General features: G+C 37.9%; 1 protein-coding gene across 3 annotated transcripts in view; it reads right to left on the reverse strand.

Annotated features, from left to right (window-relative positions):
- The window catches only part of LRRC4C (leucine rich repeat containing 4C), a 463,927-nt gene that overhangs the window by 3,821 nt on the left and 438,111 nt on the right, over positions 1 to 21,995 (reverse strand). The window contains exon 3 of one of the 3 annotated variants that reach the window (XM_037166263.2): positions 195 to 266. The exons of the other annotated variants lie outside the window; for them this stretch is intronic. The gene's annotated coding sequence lies outside the window, so the exon portion shown is untranslated. The remainder of the gene's footprint in view (positions 1 to 194; positions 267 to 21,995) is intronic. 3 annotated transcript variants of the gene reach the window in all.

Below are 21,995 nucleotides of genomic sequence, written 5' to 3' on the forward strand. Positions count from 1 at the left end.
ATAAAGCATGATATTACTTTATAAAAATGATTTCAGTATAACAGGACTATAAATTGTCTTGTGTGCCTACTCTTACTGATTTTAAGTAGATTTTTAAGACAAATAATAACTCACTTTCTGCATCTCTTTCAGTGCAAGGAGGCATTCCAAAGGAACTTGTGTTGCCCAGTACGTGCCCCCCTCTACTGGCTTACCATGGACTGGGCTCCTGTGTAATGACTTCTCCAAAATCTCTCATCTCAATAAACAGTGACTCTTCTATGAATCTTTTGGAAAGAAAAAGAGAAGGGGAGAAGGGGTGGAGGAGCTGACCGCATTTCACTTCAAAAGTACTGACTATGTATTGCCTTGGGGAAGTTAACTTATCTTCTCTGTGGTTCAATCTCCCCCCTTGCAAAATGGAAATGATAATATTAAATTCCCCTTAGTGTTGTGGTGAGAACAAAATTAGTTCATGTAGATGAAGGGCTTCAAATAATGTTTCCCACATTGTAAGAACTCAATGAATGTTAGACATTATTATTATTATTTCTGTTTTTGCTGTTGTCCTTGGCCAGACATTTTACTGAGTACTGGGAACACCAAATAAAAGAACATAAACCTTACCCCCAAAAGAACTGTAATTCAAAAGATGAAATATAGGCAAGGAGATGAAGTGCAATATTGAACATACGACGTAGGTTTTTGAGACCAGGCCACTCTGACAGAAGGGCACTGAGGTCAGAGCAACTCCATCCATGCTGGTGAATTAGGGATTTTCAAAGAGAAAGGTTATCTGATTTCTGTATTGTGGAAGGAGCTGGTCAAGAAAGAAGAGAAGGGCATTTCAGGCAGAGAGACCAGCCTAAGTCAAGACAAGGACACAGTACCTCCAGGGAACAGTGGAAAGTTCCCCGGGGCAGTGGAGCAGAAAAGCCTGGGGAAGAGACTGGAAGGGAGCTAGGGCGATTTCAGGTCTAGACTGTCAGGAGTTATTATGTCAGACTTAGGAAACACTGATTTTTCCTGCCGGTGACACATTCTGCTTTCAGAATGGAATGCTATCATCAGCTTTGTTTTTAAGAATGGTGATGTTGGACTCATACAAGAGAGAAAAAAGCTCCAGAAGAAACTGGTAACAAGGAGAACAATGAAAATGATCTTCCTGTTGTTCCAAGTGAGCCTTAGAGAGAAGTCAATGCCATAAATAGGTCCGGTTTCTTGGCCATCACTTCCTTGCCTACCACCTGAGGCCTTGAGGTGAAAAGGGCTGACTCTTTTTTAGGATATACTTCTGCTGGTGGTGAGGTTCTGAAGGTAAATTAGCATTTCTTTTTTAAATTTTTTAAAATTTAACTATTGTTCAGGTACAGTTTTCTGTCTTTTACTCCCATCTCAGCCCCCCCCCCCCCAGTGCTCCCCACCTCCCTCCCATTTCTACCCCCCTTAGTTATTGTCCATGTGTCCTTTATACTTGTTCCTATAAATCCTTCCCCTTTTCCCCTGACATTCCCTCCCCTCTCCCCTCTGGTCCTTGTCAGCCTGTTCTCTAAATTAGCATTTCTAAATAATTGTATTTTCAGCGAGTACACAAATGGAGAAGGGGCTTTCTTTTTTTCAAACTAGAAGACACCTTACTCATAAAAGGCAGCCATCATTAGCAATTATTAAACATATATTCACATTCACAGAACTAATGAAAGGGACCAGAGTCTCAAGAAAGTGAAGTTTAAAGTTAGAATGTTCTGGATTCAGAGGTTTGTTTATGTCTCTTTCACTATGGAAGCAAAGAAAGTTGGCTGATAGGTTCTGAGTTAGTATTTCTTTTCTCACCAGGCAGATGGACTTGCTTCTATGCTTGGGGCTATTGTGGCTCTAGGTTGACTTTTCACACCATCCAGTACTATGAGCACTTGTTCCTGGATCTATTTCCTGCCCTTGCCTGTGAGCTTTGTGAGGGCGTAGGCCATGTCTGATGGTGTCTTCTTAGCCTGCTCCCAACAGAGCACTTGGCTTTCTATAGACACTCAATAAACTGGTTATTGAAAATGTGCAAAAGTTAATATTTAATGACAACTCTTTGTACATGTGTAAATGATATGTACCAGTGTATTATTCATGTCCCCAAACCAACAAATCTGAATCCCGTACCTCAACCATGTTCTTTACTGGGTTCTCATAGGCCCCGTACACTCAGGCCAAAATCCTTGTGCTCTGATCATTCTAGGGCTAGATACCAGGCAACTAGAGATAGCTCCCATGACCCCCACTGAATAATATCAGTGACAGTGCCTACTGAAATTATTCATATTAGCCAATCCTAAGCCTGTTTACCTTGCCTTTCCTCAAAACACACAATGAAGGCTCTTGCTCACATCCTTCCCTTGCTCTTGACCAAACTTGGCACTTTCCCATGAAGCCCCTGTGTGCCAAGACACACCCTCTTCTCTTGGGCACTGTGAGTAAAAAACAAACAAACAGCACCACTAACAAAAACATCTCTATAATGGCAGTTGTCTCTTGTTCTGTGGGTCTCACCATACTTGAATAATAATAAAAATCTACATTTTGGAACAACTAATTACTAAATATCAGGGACCCACTCATATTAATCCTTTGATGGCCTTTTAATAATGTAATTGGTAGGTTTCACTCCTTGAGTTTGATCCTTCGCTGTATATTTAAATATGAATGACTTTAAAACCTTTTTCAGGTTTACATTTTTTAAAAAGAAGAATGTTATTTAAATTTCCAGTAATCATGACCATCAAATTTTTTTCATTTGGGTGACTTGGTGTCCTTTTCCCTCAACACACACTTCTTAAGGTAATTGGGAATTTAAAAACAGAAACAAAAACGACAGCACATAAAATCCCTCATACATTAACTGACAGATCTTTTTGGAAGTGGAGTCCCGAGGCCCTTCTTGTCCATCCCTGTGCCTGCGTCCTACCCCATGACTCTCCTCAGAATCCTAGGATCTCTGGCAACACAGATTGAATAACTAATTGATGGGAAACGGCATAGAAGTGAAAAAGATAAGTCCTTCCTCTGGCATTCGCTACCTTTTTCCTCTTTAAAATATGAAACTGTAAAAACAATTATGTCCAGGGACCAAGAGAGAAGTGTCTGGTGATTTCATACACCTGTTTGAAATGACATTATAATTGAAAAAAATTCACCTGTCTATACTTCACTATCCCCATCTGGGAAAGGGAAACTACAGTGTTATCCACTCAAGAGACTCTCGTTAGGACTGTCGTATAATATATGTAATGTTACTGGCTCGTAATAAGCAATATTCAGGGTTTAGGACAAATAACACCCCTTTTCTGTTACAAAATATTTTATTACAAAATTATAAGCATGCAATTCTTTAACAGAACAATATCACACTCAAGCACAACATATACAATTTTAGGTGAAATGTTCAAATTAAAACTATAAATTATTACACCCATAGTATTACCTTACCAATTACACTCAAGCAAGCCTTACTTCTGCTGGACCCTATATAATAAATATTTAATGAATATGAAAAATAAAATGGTGGGACACTCCATTTCTTTTTCTTGTATTAGACAGGAGTTATTATCTATCGTTCAAAGTTGTAGGATTAATGGGCATGATCAGGAACATGCTATCAATAAAACAAATGCAAACATGATACATTGCTATTAATTGTGGAGTATATACACCTGTCCTTTTCAAATCCCAGGCTGTTTTATTTGCTACTTATTGCTTACTTCACAATCTTTTTTGCTATTGCAATTAATGGGATTTCCCATAAATCAGTCATAAGTAACAATTTACGAATTATAACTGGTTCGAGGCTGATTTATAACCTACAGCAAATAGTTCTTTGTAAGTGCACTGAAGCAAAGAAATTACCATCAACAAAAGGTTTTCTACTTTAAAACCTAAATTATGTTACTTTATATCAAAAGCTACATTTTAACATTTCTTTCAGAAGATGTTTTTATCACATCAAAAGGAAATCAATTTAAAGGTATGCACTCTCCATTACAATTTCATCTGACAGCATTTATTTACAAATAGATCTGTACAGGTTTTGAATTAAACTATAATACTTTTAGCCTAATCCTAGAGTATATCTTGACTTCTTTCCCTACCCATGCATGCTTCACTGCACTGAGGCATACAGACGAAACTGAGTAAGGGGGAGTAGTTAATGGGGATGCTTTATTTAGCACAGTATCATTGCTAAGTCAGCATAAACTGTCTAGACATCGGAACTAGTTTGAAAATGAGGTGGGAGAAAGCTAAATTTAGTTAAACACAAACACCCAATTGTCCTCCCCCTAAAAGACACACACACTCACACTCATATGTAACAGCAACAAACCTCCCTAGACACTGAGCACCAACACCGTTTACCACTCTCAGCCCAGACACTGAGACCTCCCAATTATACCTTACCACGCAGAGCCACATGACTTTGCTCTTCCACATTCACTATAAGCATGTCTATCCCCTTCTGGAACTCTCCTGCCCAAGGAAATGGTTTGTTTTATTGTCCTTATGGGAACTTACTCAACAATCCATCACCTCTCTCATGGAAAGCCTCAATGGAGGTCTGCGATCTAAGATTTTTTGAATCTGTCACCTCGCCTGGCTGTTTTCACTCATCTTGGACTGCTGTATCATAACTCTTATGCAATCCTGATCAAGTTCTCATATTGAAAAGCTGCCCTCAAATCAAACTTCTCATTCTCAATAAACTCTGGCCTGATCTTCACTACTTGTCTCTCAGACACTCCTAAACATGTGATGGGTGAATAGAATTTGGTTTGAGCTAAGAATAGGCATACTTTTCCTGTAAAGTTCCAGATCGTAATTATTTCAGGCTTTGCAGGCCATATGGTCTCTTGTCGCAACTACTGAACTCTGCCATTATAATTTGAAAGCAGATATAAGCAAAGGTAAGTGAATGGACATGGCTGTGTTCTAATTCAACTATCTATGGGTACTGAAATTTAAAATATAAATTTGAATTTCACAATTTTAACATCTCAAAGTATTGTTACTTTTTTTAACCATTTAAACACTCAAAAACATTCTTAGCTCATAGGACATACAAAAACAGATGGGCTGCCTTTTGGACTATAGTTTACTGAACCTTTTTAAAACAAACTTTGGCTGTACCATTCCTACTGGCAGGGACTGGTTAGGTCTGGGCATGTGACCCAATTTGGCTAATGAAATATGAGGGGAAATCAGCTGAAAGGGTTTGGGGAATTTTTTCTCCCACAAATCAGAAGAAAAACATGGGAAAGAAGTAGATTTTTTTAATCCTGTTTCTGGATATGATTGTGAGTATAAGCTTTCTGGAGTTTCTGTAGCCGTCTTGTGGCCAAGACAGGAGGCACCTTGAGGACGAAGCCGATAGATGCCAAAGAAGAAAAATGAAATGAGGAAAAAAACTGCACTCCGGATATTGAAATAAGCAGCTGAATTAATTAATCCTGTAATTGTCTTTCCTCTGTATTTTCTTATTATGTAATATAATCAATTCCTTACAGTACAAAGTTATTTTTTCTGACTCCTTAGAGCCAAACCTATCCTACTTTTATATTCGCTCTCCTTTCTCCCTGTCTCCCTCTGTCTCCTGTCTCTTCTACTTTTGCCATTCGCTTTCCCTCTAACCAAAAACAGAGACAAATAAGACAGTAGAAAAATTCAGGTTTTTATACCATTATAAATCTGAGATCTATCAAAGAAACAAAGTAAGTTGAAGCAACATGATTTGCTTCCAAGACAAGAAGTGAAGTTCATCCTCATTACGCTAAGAAGCCTTTCTGCTGTAGTCATTTCTTTATCTTTTTAAATTTTATTTAATTTTATTTAAAAAGATTTTATGTGTTTGTTTGTTTGTTTTTAGTGAGAAGGGAAGGATGACAGAAAGGACAGGAGAGAACATCTATTGGTTGGCTCTCACATGCTCCAACCAACCAAACAGCTATCCCACAGTCCTGGGATGCGCCCTGACTAGAATCAAACCACTGACCTTTCTTGGTTCGGAGGACAACACCCAACATACTGAGTAACATTAGTCAAGTCTTTCTTTAAATTAAAAAAAAAGCTAGAATTTACAGGAAAAGAAAAAGCAGCAAATTAAATATTACCTCTCCAAATCAAATGTATCATGCAAATACTTCCTAATACAATTCCTTTTTTTCTCCATTTGAAAGTCAATTTTGCAAATATATTGAGCTTTCTCCACCCCTTCATGCAAGAGTATGTTGTTCTGTAGGTTTTCAGAGAAAAGAACATTTTTGTAAAGGCCCAGGGATGCCCCTCTTGGCAAATGTAGTGGAAGTAAGGCAACATTTAAAGGGCTGTAAACCAGGGACACAACCTGTCAAGGCAAAAGCCACACCGATGTTATAATGTTTCTGTAAAATGTTGGGATTTGAAGAAATTGAGATTTAGGGAAATCTGGATCTGCATTTTCACTCTTCTCTAGAAGAGTTCTGTGGCTTCTAGTAAAAGAATGCATACATTTAATATTTAGAGGTGACAACATTAGATGAGAAGAAGAAGTGAGAAGAGAGAATGATGTGTAAGGAAAATAAAGTAGGCACGCAGAAGCTTTCTGCATGGCTAAAGAAAACAGTATTAAAATAAAAAGACAACCAACTGTATGGGAAAACATAATTGCCAATGATACCTCAGACAAGGGTTTAATCTTCAAAATATAAAAAGAACTTACATGACTCCACTCTAAGAAGACAAATAACCCAATTAAAAAATGGGAGAAGGACTTGAACAGACACTTCTCCAAGGAGGACATACAGAATATCCAGAAACACATGAAAAGATGCTCAACATCGCTAGCTATCAGAGAGATGCAAATTAAAACCACAATGAGATACCACTTTACACCAGTCAGAATGGCGATCATAAACAAAGCAACAAACAACAAATGTTGGAGAGGTTGTGGGGAAAAGGGGTCCCTAGTTCACTATTGGTGGGATTGCAGACTGGTACAACCATTATGGAAAACAGTATGGAATTTTCTAAGAAAACTAAAAATGGACCTGCCTTTTGATCCTATACTATTCTTAACCTCCCCTGCTTATTCTGTATTATGCCTATTATACCAATTATGCTTCTTAATCTCTGTACCTTTTACCCAATTCTCTCCCTTCCCCCTCCCAGCTGATAACCCTCCAAATAATCTCCATACCTATATTCTGTTCCTGTTCTGCTTGTTTGCTTAGTTTGTTTTTTAATATTCAGTTGTTGATAGTTGTGCATATGTTGACATTTTAATGCTTATGGTTTTAATCTTCTTCTTTTTCTTAAATAAATCCCTTTAACATTTCATGTAATAATGACTTGGTGATGATGAATTCCTTTAGCTGTACTTTGTCTGGGAAGCACTTTATCTGCCCTTCCATTCTAAACGATAGCTTTGCTGGATAGAGTGACCTATGTTGTAGGTCCTTGCTTTTCCTCACTTTGAAAACTTCTTGCCTGTCCCTTCTTGCCTGCAAAGTTTCTTTTGAGAAATTCCATTGTGTATATGTCAGGATGGCTATCATAAACAAAGCAACAAACAACAAATGTTGGAGAAGGTGTGGGGAAAAGGGGTCCTTAGTTCACTGTTGGTGGGATTGCAGACTGGTACAAACATTATGGAAAACAGTATGGAATTTTCTCAGAAAAATAAAAATCGACCTGCCTTTTGACCCAGCAATTCCACTGCTGGGATTATATCCTAAGAACCCTAAAACACCAATCCAAAAGAACCTATGCACCCCAATGTTCATAGCAGCACAATTTACAATAGCCAAGAGCTGGAAGCAACCTAGGTGCCCAGCAGTAAATGAATGGATCAAGAAATTATGGTACATTTACAGAATGGAATTCTATGCAGCAGAAGGAAAGAAGGAGCTCCTACCCTTTGCAAGAGCTTGAATGGAACTGGAAAGCATTATGCTGAGTGAAATAAGCCAGGCACTGAAAGACAAATACTTTATGATCTCACCTTTAACAGGAAGTTAAGCAACAAAACAAACAAGCAAGCAAAAGAAAAACAAAGACACTGAAATCGAGAACAAGGGGACAGTGATGGAAGGGAAAGGGGAGGGAATTTCAGGGGAAAAAAGGGGAAGGATTTACAGGAACTAGTATAAAGGTCACATAGACAACAACTAAGGGGGGTGGAAATGGGAGGAAAGTGGGGGGCATAGGGGGGTGGGTTGGGATGGGAGTAAAAGACAGAATACTGTAGTTGAAAAGTAAATAAATTTAAAAAAAGAAAAATAAAGTAGGAAGAAAAAACATGTGGTCAACACATTGCTATGTTCTGAAGAATATAAAATAAAAAGAAGAATTACAAGAGTGCTAAATTGGCAAGGCTTTCTAGAATTTTACCACCTTGTTGGAGCTGTAATATAAATGGATAGATTCATATAAAAATAAAAGTACACATGCATGTATTTAGGCATTAATGAAAATCAATGTATTCAATATCTAAATGCCATAAAGCATTATTGGAAACCAAAATAGACACAGATAATCAGAGAAAGTTTTAAGAGGGCGGGTGGTGGTGGAGAAGGGAAGAGTCTACTTGTAAAAGGCAAGCAGTAGAAGCATGAAATAATAGGAATGCTGACTTAATGGAAGCAGAGGGCTTACGCTGCAGAATTTAGATAGTTAAGTTGACCCAGTTGAGGAGCACTGCATGCCTGGTGGAAGAATTTGGATTTGCGTCAATAAACAGACTTAGGAAGAAACTCTGAGTTCTGAAGCAGGCAAGGACATGATGAGAGCATTACTTCAGGAAGATGCTGTCCTTATTTATATGTAAAATACATTGGAGAGAGAAGAGGGGGGAGGGGGGAGGGAAAGTCAGATGACTTTAATAATCATCATCCCTCACATTACTTCAGAACTGAATGAAACTGATCTTCAATGAGGATCTAACTATGCATAAGTTTACAGGTTCAAATTAACCAGCCTAGCTAAAATTCTATACAGTATGAAATACCATGGAAGGCAAAATTAACCTCTGTATATGGTCTCATTAAAAAAAAAAAATCAGTGTATTAGTTTCAAGTGTACAATATGAATAAAAAAATTAAAAAAGAACATGCTAGCCCTGGCTGGTGTGGCTCAGTGGATTATGTACTGGACTGCAAAGCAAAGGGTCACTGGTTCGAATCCCATTCAAGGCACATGCCTGATTGAGGGCCAGGTCCCCGGTAGGGGGCATGTGAGAGGCAACTGCGTATTCATGTTTCTCTCCTTCTTTTCTTCCTCCCTACCCCTTTCTCTAAAAAGAAATAAATAAAATCTTTTAGGGAAAAAAGAGCATGGTAACAAAAATCACTATACGCAGAGCAAGAAGGATATTTTGGAAATTCTGATGTGCAGTCCTGGGGGGCGTTATCTCTCATGAAGGACTACTACGCACAGCCAGTTCTGGCTCTCTGATGACACCTGTACTTTCCAACAATGCCGAAGCACAAAAGGCCACCCCTGCCCACCCCCAGCCAATCTATATTAGCAAAACCTAATGAACAAAAACCAGATTTAGGATCAAGCGAATAGGGTTGGAGGGTCAGTTTAGGATTATTGACTGTGTGATCTTTGTTAAAATTGTCACCAGGTTGTGCTACCACATGCTGAGTTAATCTTTAAACTGTTACTAACTTTCTTGTATTCTCTCTAACATATCCTCTGACAAAGCAGGCTGAACTCACCAACAATGAAAATGAAAATCCAGGGCTAGCTAAATCTAGGAACCAGATAAAGAACCCAAGGACCACAAATAAGAAACTGGTTTGCATTGGAAAGATCCAAAGGGCACTTGAAACCCCTTTCCCAGTCGCCTTTTGATAAACTTTTCTTCTTTAGTATGCTAAAAATCATGCCCAGGGTCAGAGATTTAATATTAAAATGGGGCACATGATGCATGGCTGGTCATTTTCCAAGCCCGGTTGGAAACTACACGTGCTCTCCTGCAGTTCCAAGAACTCTCCCCCCTTTTCCTGAGCCTGCCTACCTTCCCCCAACCCTTTAAGACTTTCTGGACTTCCCAAAATCATAGAGAAGAGATCTTAGGGCTTGCTCATATCGTGCCCTTCACTCTTTGATTAAGAATAAATTGTATGATCTGCTTTACCAAAAACAGTCTAGTTCAATTGGTATGCATTACACTAGACGGAAGGACCTCAATTTGAGGTCTCTGAACTGCAGGGGTCAGTGACGAATTGGCTTTCTCCCAGCTGCACCATCTGTAGGTGGAAGTGATGACAATAGCATTAGTAAATAGACATTGAGAGGATTATATTCACTAACCGGCACTGCAAATACTGAGAGCAAATCCCCAAACCTGCCCCTGCAACTCTATAAACGCCACTATTACACAGTTGTGCCAAGCAAAAATGTCAGACTCTTCTTTGATTTTCCTTTGTCTTTATGTACACTCAGCATAACACTATTCATTTGTCTCTACTACTAAAATATAACTGGACCCATGTACTTTTCTTCATTGTCCTTTACTGGACCAAATTACCTTCCAGTCTAACTTGCACCACTGAAATACACTTTTGCCAGTTTCTCTATGTTTGCAACTGCCTTACCCCAATCCATTCCTCACACAGCATTTAGAGTGAAGATTCAAAGTACAAATATGTTCATGCTATTCTTCAGTTGAAATGTTCCTGTTAGTTCTATAGCTTTTTAGAGAAAAATGCAAGTCTTTTGGCCTCTAACAAATGTTTGTGCAAAACCTGCCTGCCTATAACGCCTTCCAGTTTCCTATCCTCCTCTCTGCAAACACACTGGCCTCCCTTCATTCCTCATACATTCCAAGCTTCCCTCTCACTACCCTGCCCCACCAAAACATTTACCCTACAGGTGCCTCTGTGAGCAGCACATGTTCTTCGATTTCTGCATGGCTGGTCTCCTCGCCATTGAGAGCTCTCTTAAATTTTACCTTTTGCAGGAGTTCTTTCTCATTCAGCCAGTCTAAGTAGCCCCTCTATTACCATCGATCACATCATCATATTTAATTTTCACCATCATACTTATTATTATTTGATATTTTCTCATATACTTAATGTTTATTTTCTCACTGCCTGTCTCAAGTGCAATGTTAAGTTCCAAGAGGCTGAGACTTGTCTCTCCTATTCAGTGGTATTCACCTAGGGAAAAAGAAAAAGCTCATCAAACATGTTAACTGCACGAATAAATGAATTAGCAGGTGTTTAAACAGACAGAAGCAGCTTGTAGATAGTGAAAGCTATAAATTCATTGAAGACCTAAATGATGTCAAATACACTAATGGATCCCTGGCATCTGGTAGAATTCAACTCACAGCAGAAATTTAATCTATTTCTGGACCAATACTTGTTCAGTTGTTAGTTAATTTCACAGAGGTCCTTTTTACAAGGAAAAGCTAAGGATAAGAAAGCCATATAAAGGTCATTTTTTTGTCTCCTTGCCCTCTTTGGGTTTTTTTTTTTTAACAGAAAGAGTTTCTATCTCTCCCTCTATTAATGCCAATAGCAGTCCTGTTTTAAGTTTGGCCAAACGATGCCCTCTGCTGTATGTGCCTAAAAATAACACAATTGCCTTAAAAATTCCTGTGGATGATGCAAAGGCTGGCTTCACAGTTTGCTTCTTCACGTGTAGTTTGGAATGAGGAAGGTTTGATTCAGCTTCCCGTTCACTCCACTGAATGTAATGCTTAGAGCAGAGAACAAGAATTCTCATAGGCAGAGAGTCGAATCATCTCCAAATGCCCTTTAAAATCCATCACTGCATCCTGGTTTCTGGAAGTCACTTGAATGATGAACTAGAAAAGCCACGAGTGAAAAAGATCTCCTGATTCTTCAACCACAATCTAAAGGAACAACTTGGAATAGGCGAGGAATCGGGGAAAGCAGTGGCAGCTCCAACTTTGTCTTAGCAACAAAGAAGTAAAATCTACTTAATGTTAGAAAAGCAGACACAGAAATACAGCCAACAACTTGGCAAAGCTAAAACAGAATGAATTCATATCCTTCTGGTTGCTTAGCCTCACATGATACAGAAGAGATCAGCGTACCTGGCCTGAAGTTCCTGGCTGCTTATCAATCCATTTGATCATATTCACATTTTGAGGTTGATTATTTATGGAGAAATGAAATAGAGATGACTGACTTGTTTTTCAAATGAAAGGGTGAGTGGGATTTAAGGTGTTCAGAGACATGTCTGTTTTTATGAGAGCTGCTTGCTGTGTTGGTTTAGTGAAATGCATCGCCAAAGAATAAAACCTCAAGCTCCACACACAACTTGCTATTTCATTCTTCAGGAAATGAAATCAGACTGTTCCAATTATCAGAAATGTGCCTGTTAGTAACAATGCCTGCATTCTCCTTTGCAGTAATTTTTTATTCAGTCTGGAGCCCTATCAACAGATAAAAACCTCCCCCTTCTTTTTTGTTCTTCTTTTTCTCTGGTCCAGGGTTACCAAATGGTTAATGCATGACATTTTTATGGCAAAGTTTTATTTTTATTTTGTTGCTTTGTTTTGTGCTTTTTTGGGGGGGTGGAGTCGGAGATAGTCTTTAAAGTAACATGCAGATTGAACGCGGGCCTGCGAACCAGACAATCATGGTTCGATTCCCAGTCAGGGCACATTCCTGGGTTGCAGGCAGGTTCCCTGCAGGCCAGTTCCCAGCAGGGGATGCATGAGAGGCAACCATACATTGATGTTTCTCTCCCTCTCTCCTTCCCTTCCCCTCTAAAGATAAATAAATAAAATCTTTAAAGTAACATATGCAGAGTTAGTGCAATAACACACAGTTTAGTGTAGACAATCAGAGTTCTGGAATACATAACTCACCAATTGCTCCCCAGTGCTCACAGAATAAAGCCTAAATCCCTTACTGCCTCTACCCACTAGATGCCAGTAGCACCCCCAGTTATGGCAATCTACAGTCTCTAGAATGACCAACTGTTACAGGGGAAGGCGAATTTGCTCTCTTAAAACCACTGACTTAGTATGACATGCAAGACACCATGATGCTGCAGCTCATTGCTTTTTACCAGTCTTATTTCCCACTGTTCTCCATAATACAGTCAGGCTGCAGTCTGTTTTGGATTCTAAAAATATACCCCTACTTTACTTCGTCAGAGCCTTGCTCCTGTTTTTCCCATGGCCTGGAATGATGGACTCTGATTTTTCTTTCCAAATGTGACCCGATGTCAGAGCCAATTTTGCAATGACAACTTCTACTAGACCTTCCTTGGTTCTTACTCGCCAGTATTAATACATCTTTGCCCTAAGTGTCTGTAATGTCAAGATGATAGCACTTTTCTAATCTGTATTTGAATCTACATGTTTGGAAATGCATTCGACCTACTTAATCATAAACTTCCTAAGGACAGGAACAGAATGATATTTAGGCATTCAGTAAATATGTGCTGAATTGCATTATTGAATGTAGCCCATATTCCAATTCCTAGTCAGGAGAAAGGCTAATGAGTTCATTTTGCAATAACAAATAATATATCAAGATCCGTATGTGAACAAAAAAAATAAAAACGATATACAACTCACTATAAATGGTGAAGAGGAGGCTCAGTGACTACTTCTTGCCCACCCCCCAACAAACAAACAAAAGCTTATAAATAAATTAACATTGTGCAAAAAGTAGATTACCAAAAATCACCACACAAATGGGTGATTTAAAACAATAGTTTAGGGTAAAATTTATCTTTACCAGCAATAAGCTGTTTGCTAAATACCACACACAGTACCTAGCATATCATATATACTAAATATGTATACTTTAAATGAAAGAATAAATAAATATTTCAAAAAAAGAAAATAGACTCTAGAAATATCAGTTACTATAGACTGCCGACTACTTATATAACAAAGCAGACACTCGTGGAATATAGAGAGTTTTTAAAAAGGAAATTGGAGATACAAATGCATGTAGCGCCCATCCGTGTAACTTCCTAGAGACTGATATTCTGATTTACATACTCTATTGCTGTGAGGAAACATATGAGTTAATAAATTAGGAAGAACAATGCCTCCTATATATACTGTATAAACGTTTGTCATTGTTTTTGTTACTGTTGTTTGTCTACTGCTGACAACTGAATAATTATAGAGGATGATTACTACACGAGACTATTATAAACTGATGCTAAAGCAATTTGGATCATACAATTAAGATTCCCTAGCTTGATTTTTTATCAACCATCTTATTTAATTATAATTTGCTTTGTCATAAAAATGCATAGTTCAATCCATAGGTTCCTTAGAAGTTCAGGAATGGATTATGGGTATTGGGTGAATACCCATATCTCTTGAAAGTATATGCCAAATTTTGTATAAATGTGATTATGTATTTTATAAGAAGGTTATTAATTGGTTTTATCATCACAGTCTCTAAGAGATTTATGGCTGCAAGAAATTTAAGTTCTACATGAAAAGATTCGACAGACTGAAGAATTTGAAGTGTCTTATAATTCTAGCTATAAATTAGCAAATTGGCATTCTTCTCTAAATATCCATTTCTTCTATGTTTAGTAAGCATGAATACTTTCTCATGAGGAGCTACCAAAATCATGTTTCTGAAAGTAAACAACTAAGAACTAGACCCAGGTTTTAGAAAATTCTTCAAGACAAATGTCCACTGTGAAAGGTTCTGGAATGAAGTCTTCCCTGGGGACAATGGTCCTTGGTACACCCTTTAAACACTTGTACTCAGGTGAAAATGTGTCACCCCATGTCATTTCTTTTTTTTTAGTTCTTTTAAAAAATTTTATTTATTTTTCAAGTACTTTTTTGTCTATTTCTCCCATCCCAGCCCCCCCACCCCGTGCTCCCCACCTCCCTCCCATTTCCTCCCCCCCCAGTCCTCATCCCTGTGTCTTTCATACTTGTTCCTCAAAATCCCTCCCCTTTTCCCCCCTTAAATTCCATTCCCTCTCCCCTCTTGTCACTGCTCCCTTGTTCTCTATTTCAGTGTCTTTGTTTTTATTCTGCTTGCTTGTTTGTTTTGTTGTTTAGCTTCCTGTTAAAGGTGAGATCATATGGTATTTGTCTTTCAACCCCTGGCCTATTTCACTCAGCATAATGCTTTCCAGTTGCATCCATGTTGTTGCAAAGGGTAGTAGCTCCTTCTTTCTCTCTGCTGCATAGAATTCCATTGTGTATATGTCAGGATGGCTATCATAAACAAAGCAACAAACAACAAATGTTGGAGAGGGTGTGGGGAAAAGGGGTCCTTAGTTCACTGTTGGTGGGATTGCAGACTGGTACAACCATTATGGAAAACAGTATGGAATTTTCTCAGAAAAATAAAAATCGACCTGCCTTTTGACCCAGCAATTCCACTGCTAGGATTATATCCTAAGAATCCTAAAACATCAATATCAAAGAACCTATGCACCACAATGTTCATAGCAGCACAATTTACAATAGCCAAGAGTTGGAAGCAACCTAGGTGCCCATCAGTAAATGAATGGATCCAAAAATTGTGGCCCATGTCATTTCTTTAAGGAATCAGTGCCAATGTAAGAATCAGGATGCTTTGTGATGAAATGGGCCCTGAGCTTCCTCAACAGAAAGAAATGGAACTTTCCTTCATTTGCCACAGTTTATTCCTCAAGGGAAAATGCACTGAGATAGTGTGCAATTGAATTGTTAATGTTTATCTATCTCTTACAATATTTTGGGTAATAATGATTGACAAAGGAGAAAATATCATGCTCATTAATATTTGTAAAGATGAAGTGTATATCAAACACTGGGGGGTGGACTGGGATGGGACTAAAAGACAAAAAACTGTACTTGAACAATAATTAAATTTAAAAAATCAATAAATAGAAAAAAGAATAAAGAGAAAAATTATATTCCATTAAAACAACTATAACCCAAATCCTTATAACCACTGCCCCTTTACCCCCCCAAAAATCTAATGTTGGATTAAGTTAAAATACAGAAACTAGACATGTGTTTTAGTCATTTGGGATGCACAATGGAATAATTTTCTAGGGTATCTGAGTTTGGAATAAGGGAGTTAAAGGACAGCAAATAAAAGAGGCTGAACATTTCAAATTACGTTTGATCAAAATATGAAAAATTATTTTTCTCCTCATGACAATATTCTGTCAGTCTACGAGGCTAAAGGCTATTCTTTTATTTTTTACATATATTTATTAACTACCATTAACATTTACATATTTTCCTGTCTGTTAATGACAAGGCAAGTAACTAAAGAAGCCTTTGAAAATATAATAAGCCCGTCATATACATATATGTCCTTGGCAAGGCAAGTAGAGAAGGATTTCAGAAGCTGATAATGCAGTCAATGACTTGGCTTCCCAGGTTTCCTTGGGACTGATGACTAGCTGGGAGGATTTGTAGCCATTAACCCCCCACCCATTTATTAATCCTCAGTGAATGCCTTGTGGGAGATCATCATTGCTATCATGGGTTGAAAACAAACAAGTCCACAGTAGCACCCAAAAGACATATGGATTTTTGTAATGAGTAATACAATTTAAATTGCCTTGCAAGGAATCTGAAGAGAATAAATACCACATGCATAAGGTCATTCAGATTTTAAAACTACCTTTCAATGTTTTACCAACTACTCTCTTTCCTGTTTATTATTAAATTGTGCAAAGCCTTCATTTCCTAGGCAGCAACCAAAAAGCACTAAACACAGCTAAGGTTAGTTTTATAGAGGGTGCGGAGAAAAAAAATCTCTGAAATCACTTCAGCTCTAATATTATGTAATTCTAAGTATGTTCACCCACACTGTGTGAACTGTACCTATGAGGAAACTCTTTCAACGCAGTAACTCCCCTTCATTGATCATTTGAAACACTGTGCTGAGACAAGCCTAATATAAATAGCAGAGTCATGAACCAATGCCAAAGTGTTACACTGAATGAGTGTGGACATGATGATGTGAATAAATATAAGTAATCTGATGTTCAAGGGGAGCCAGGAAGTTTTGAACAGTTAGTGAAGGCTATGGGGACATGAGATTTAGTAAGATATGTACTTTGGATAGTGAAAGATCTAACTTTCCAAGGAAGGGAAAAACACAGAAAATTATCTCTTTAATAAAATCTGCTGAGCCCTGGCTTGTGTGGCTCAGTGGATTGAATGCTGATCTGTGAACCAAAGGGTCGCCAGTTCAATTCCACCAAGGTACCTGCCTGGGTTGCAAGCCAGGTCCCCAGTAGGGAGCATGCAAGAGGCAACCACACATTGGTGTTTCTCTCCCTCTTTTTCTCCCTCCCTTTCCTCTCTCTAAAAATAAATAAACAAAATATTTTTTTAATTACTGAGTGCCTACTAAGTGTCAATCACAGTGCTCAGCTCTTGACCCTGAGGGTCAAGTTTCTCCCATAAATCTCACTATGTAGTAGGATTTATAAGCATGTAAATAAATAACTATAATAGAGCAGAAAGAGCTAGAGAAACATGAACAGTTTTAGGAGGATACAGTAAGAAAAAGAAGAAAGAGAAGGGAGTTTATTGGAAAACAGGCATGTGGTGGGTGGGAAGTGTATGGCAGTAAACATGAGTGGAGGGCAGAGAAAGACACAAGCTGACTTCTCTTAGGAACATATAGTAATAACCAGTGGGACAGAAGGTGTGATAAAGAAAATAACAGCAGATTCTTAAAAATAGGCCAAATCATTTAGATTCTATACTAAGTCATGGAATGGGTTGTAGGGATTTGATATTTCTCCTTTTGTTGGAAGGGAATAGGACGATGAGGACAGTGTTCAAGAAAAGGCAGATTTGCAATAACATAGAGAATAGATAGGGAAGAGTGCACAGTAAGACCGAACGGTCAACTAGGAAATTATTTCAATAATTGAGGTACACAAGGAGGAGGGCACGGAGTAGGCTTCACATTTTACCTAAAATATAGACCAATATGGCATCATGATTTCCATATCTCTGTTATGCAATCCTCCTTCTGTGAGACTTCTTCATCCTTCATCAGTTCCCTAGATTCTAGACCCATCATTAGACACTCTGACTTGTGTTTATTTGACTCCCTAATACATCAGAGTAAGTCTTGCTCATCTAGTCCTGTCTCTCACTGACAACCTCAGGGCCACTACGTTTCACTGTTCAGCATGAGTTAAAAGTTTAGTAAATTCACCAAAATGATCCATAAAAACCTGATAAGGAAACTGTCTTAAATTGAGTCTGTGTTTACAAGATCTGAGCAAGGGGAGGAAACAGAGTAGACTCTTACTGTGATTTCCAGGCAACATCATTTAATCAGAATGCAGATAGCAGGGATGACCTCCTAATTAGAACTGGAACTGCTTTCAAGTAGCCTCAACACTGTTAACATTGCATAATGAGAAACCCTTGGTGATCACATGTCAGATAATGGAAATGAACGTAATCAGTGATTTCTTTGTTTCCCCTTCATGACCACAAAGGAGGGAATTATATGGCCAATGCAGACATTTGGAAATTGGATCCTTATTTATTTGCTTAAGGTGGTTCTAGTTTGCTTGGTGCCAGTGTTAACCATAGTACATGCATATTGCAACCAGATCATCTTTTTTGCACAGGCTTTTTTTTTTTTATGAATAACAGTTTTCCATTTAGTTACAATGGAACCTTGCAAAATGAGGACTCAGTTTCAATATGAACAAGCATCAGTTAAGTACTGTGCAAAGCAAGAACTCCCTCTATTTCCTGTATGTGTTTGTCTATAATATATTATATCCAAAAATAAATTATGGAAAAAATTAGCAATACATGTGGAAAGCAATTAGGAACCCTGTCCCCTATAGTATATTAATGGGATAAGGATGTAGGGTAGCCTGTTTATGTCCCTATTTAAGCCATTAGTCAACTATTTTTTCCTTGGTTTGGAAAATGAAAATTACCTCTTGATTACATCTCCTACTATCTTTGTTTATTCTCTAAATGATGCATTTTAGGAAGAATAATCCAAGGGAAAAAACACAAGAATGACCCTACAGGTGGATATTACAGATGCTAGATGACATTAATGCAAGCCACATAAACTTTCTCTACCCTTCTGTAAAGTGCAGACAGAACATGTGTTCTGTGTTAAAGAAACACTGAAAAGATCATGTTTAATCAAAGGTAAATATAACAAAAAGTAAAATTTACAAAATGAGAGTAGAGTATGATAGGATTGTTATTCCTATGTGCCCAAGTACCATCTTTTAAGCTATAATTATCATGCAGACAGAAATGGAAGGTGGATGGAGATGGAGGCAAAAATTTTAAGATCAATAGTTGGCAAACTACTGCCCACAAGCAAAGTCCAGCCCACAACCTGTTTTTGTCAATAAAGTTTTATTGGAATACCTACACACCCATTCATGTACGTATTATCTATAGCTGCTTCTATAGTAAAGCAGAATTGTGTAGTTGTGGAAGACTAGATGGCTCACAAAGCCTATAAAATATTTACTCTTTGGTCCTCTACAAAAGAAGTGTGTGGATCCAGCCTTACAGCACTCAGAAAGATTCTACTCTCCTCAGGCCCAAATTTACCAAGATGATCCATTAGGGCATGGAAGAAAGACATTAAAATTTATATTTATAATTTGTTTCATCTAAGCTATTAGAAAATGTTTAAGACTCATTAATTTGGCAAAGGTACTATGCATCCCATAACATATGCAAAGAATTTTGAGCCAAAGAGTGATTTCTGCAACACAGAGGTGTTGCCTGCTACACATTACCTGTTCATACGTCTTCAGCACATTGTGACTACTATTCTTGTGTTTCTGGCTAAGTGGCTTTAGTGATTATATTACTTAGTTTTAACTAAACTAATACAAAATGAAGAGAGGGGGTTACAGGGATTCTTTTAAAGATAATGCAGGGGAAGAGGAAGAACAACAAGTGGAAAACTTATTTGAACAAATAATAAAGGAGAACTTCCCCAATCTGGCAAGGGAAATAGACTTCCAGAAAGTCCATGAATTTCAGAGACTCCCAAAGAAGGTGGACCCAAGAAGGAACACACCAAGGCACATCATAATTACATTAGCCAAAATTAAAATGAAGGAGAGAATCCTAGAAGAAGCAAGAGATAAGGGGATAGTCACCTGCAAAGCAGTTCCCATCAAACTGTCAGCTGATTTCCCAAAAGAGACCTTACAGGAAAGAAGGGGCTGGAAAGAAGTATTCTAATTCATGAAATCCAAAGACCTACATTCAAGATTGCTCTATCTAGCAAAGCTTTCATTTAGAATGGAAGGGCAGATAAAGCGCTTCTCAGATAAAGTCAAGTTCAAGGAGTTGAGCATCACCAAGCCCTTATTATATGAAATGTTAAAGGCATTTATCTAAGAAAAGAAGATAAAAAAATATGAACAGTGAAAGGACAGAAAACTCACAGTTATTAACAACCACACCCAAAACAAAAGCAAACTAAGCAGGCAACTAGAGCAGGAGCAGAACCATAGAAATGGAGATCACAAGGAGGGTTAACAACAGGGAAGTGGGAGGAGGAAAAGAGGGGAGAAGGTTCAGAGAATAAATAGCATAGATGACAGGTAAAACATAGATGGGGGGAGGGCAAGAATAATATGGGAAATGTAGAAGCTAAAGAACTTGTGACACATGGACATGAACTAAAGGGAGAGAATATGAGGGTGTGCAGGGTAGAGGAGAATGCAGGGGGAAATGGGACAACTGTAATGGCATAATGAATAAAATATATTAAAAAATAAAGACAATGCAGAATGCATATTCTAGTAATAAAGCAAGAATAAACATAACAAATAAAAATAGCATAGCTAATACTTTAGTTCCTAGTATGAGCTCTGAGACCACAAATTGGTTATAATTTAAAGACATGTTCATTCTAATTAATAATTTATCCATGTGCCTGTGTGCATGTGGGTATTCCCATGTATGTGTGTTTATGTGCGTGTTGATTATCACTCTCTTGCATTCATGCCCTGTCACATTCTCATCCTAGCTGTATAATCTTTTCTGAATTCAATAGGTACCCACCAGTATTTGTGACTGATACCTGACTTGAGGGTTTTTTCCCCAACCCACCTTTTTTCCCCAACCTGAAACACTAAAGTATTGCTGTAAAAATCAATGCCTCATCTGCTCCTGAGATGAATCATTGTAATTCTACATATCCCTTGGTATCCTGAGAGAAGAACCTGGAAACAGGTCTGTGAGAGACAGATTTTACAGCTAACCCTTCCTTACTTCTTTTCCTCCTTCCCTGCCAAAATTTTCTTCCTTTCGCCATTATTAGATATTTGACTTAAAATGTGCTATACTTCAGCCTTAAAACTCAAGAACATAGAACCCAAAGAACAATAGGCTTTGAGAGTTTTATTTATAAAAAAGAACCCTAGGGAAATGGAGAGCAGGATGACAGGGGCCTGGGCAATTTAGGGGGTGGAGGGATTGAGCAAAAAGGAAAAAGGACTCATGGACATGGACAACAGTGTGGAGATTACTGGGGGAGGGGGTACAGAGGACTACATGTAATGGAAAAAAGACAATAAACATTAAATCAAAAATTAAATTAAAAATTTAAAAACCCTCAACTTCCTCATTTACTGAAGGGAGATCTTGTCAATAACAATCCTGAATCCCTTTTATGCTAACTTGTAAAAATAGGTGTAAAATTATCTGTTTCCTTTATCATTGTTATCATGGTAACTTGAAATAGTTTGTGAATTGTGAGAAACTTTTAAGCTATAAATATCAGATAGATTTTGAAGATTAATCACGGTTACTTTGAATCCATACTAAAAACAGAACAACCCAGAAAGGCAGGAGAGGGAGAGAGACAGCAAAGAATAAGGCTTTCTAGCCAGCATATACTCTCTGAGTATTTTACATACAGAAGTTTACTTAATCCTCATAACAACGGCATGATCCTTCAACTAGATCAGGGGTGTCAAACTCATTTTTCCCAGGGGTCACATTAGCCTCGTGGTTTTCTTCAAAGGGCCAAATGTAATTTCTACTC

This window comes from Artibeus jamaicensis, unplaced genomic scaffold, assembly GCF_021234435.1.
Source record: "Artibeus jamaicensis isolate MK-2021 breed Jamaican fruit bat unplaced genomic scaffold, CSHL_Jam_final contig_797, whole genome shotgun sequence".
Lineage (NCBI taxonomy): Eukaryota > Metazoa > Chordata > Mammalia > Chiroptera > Phyllostomidae > Artibeus > Artibeus jamaicensis.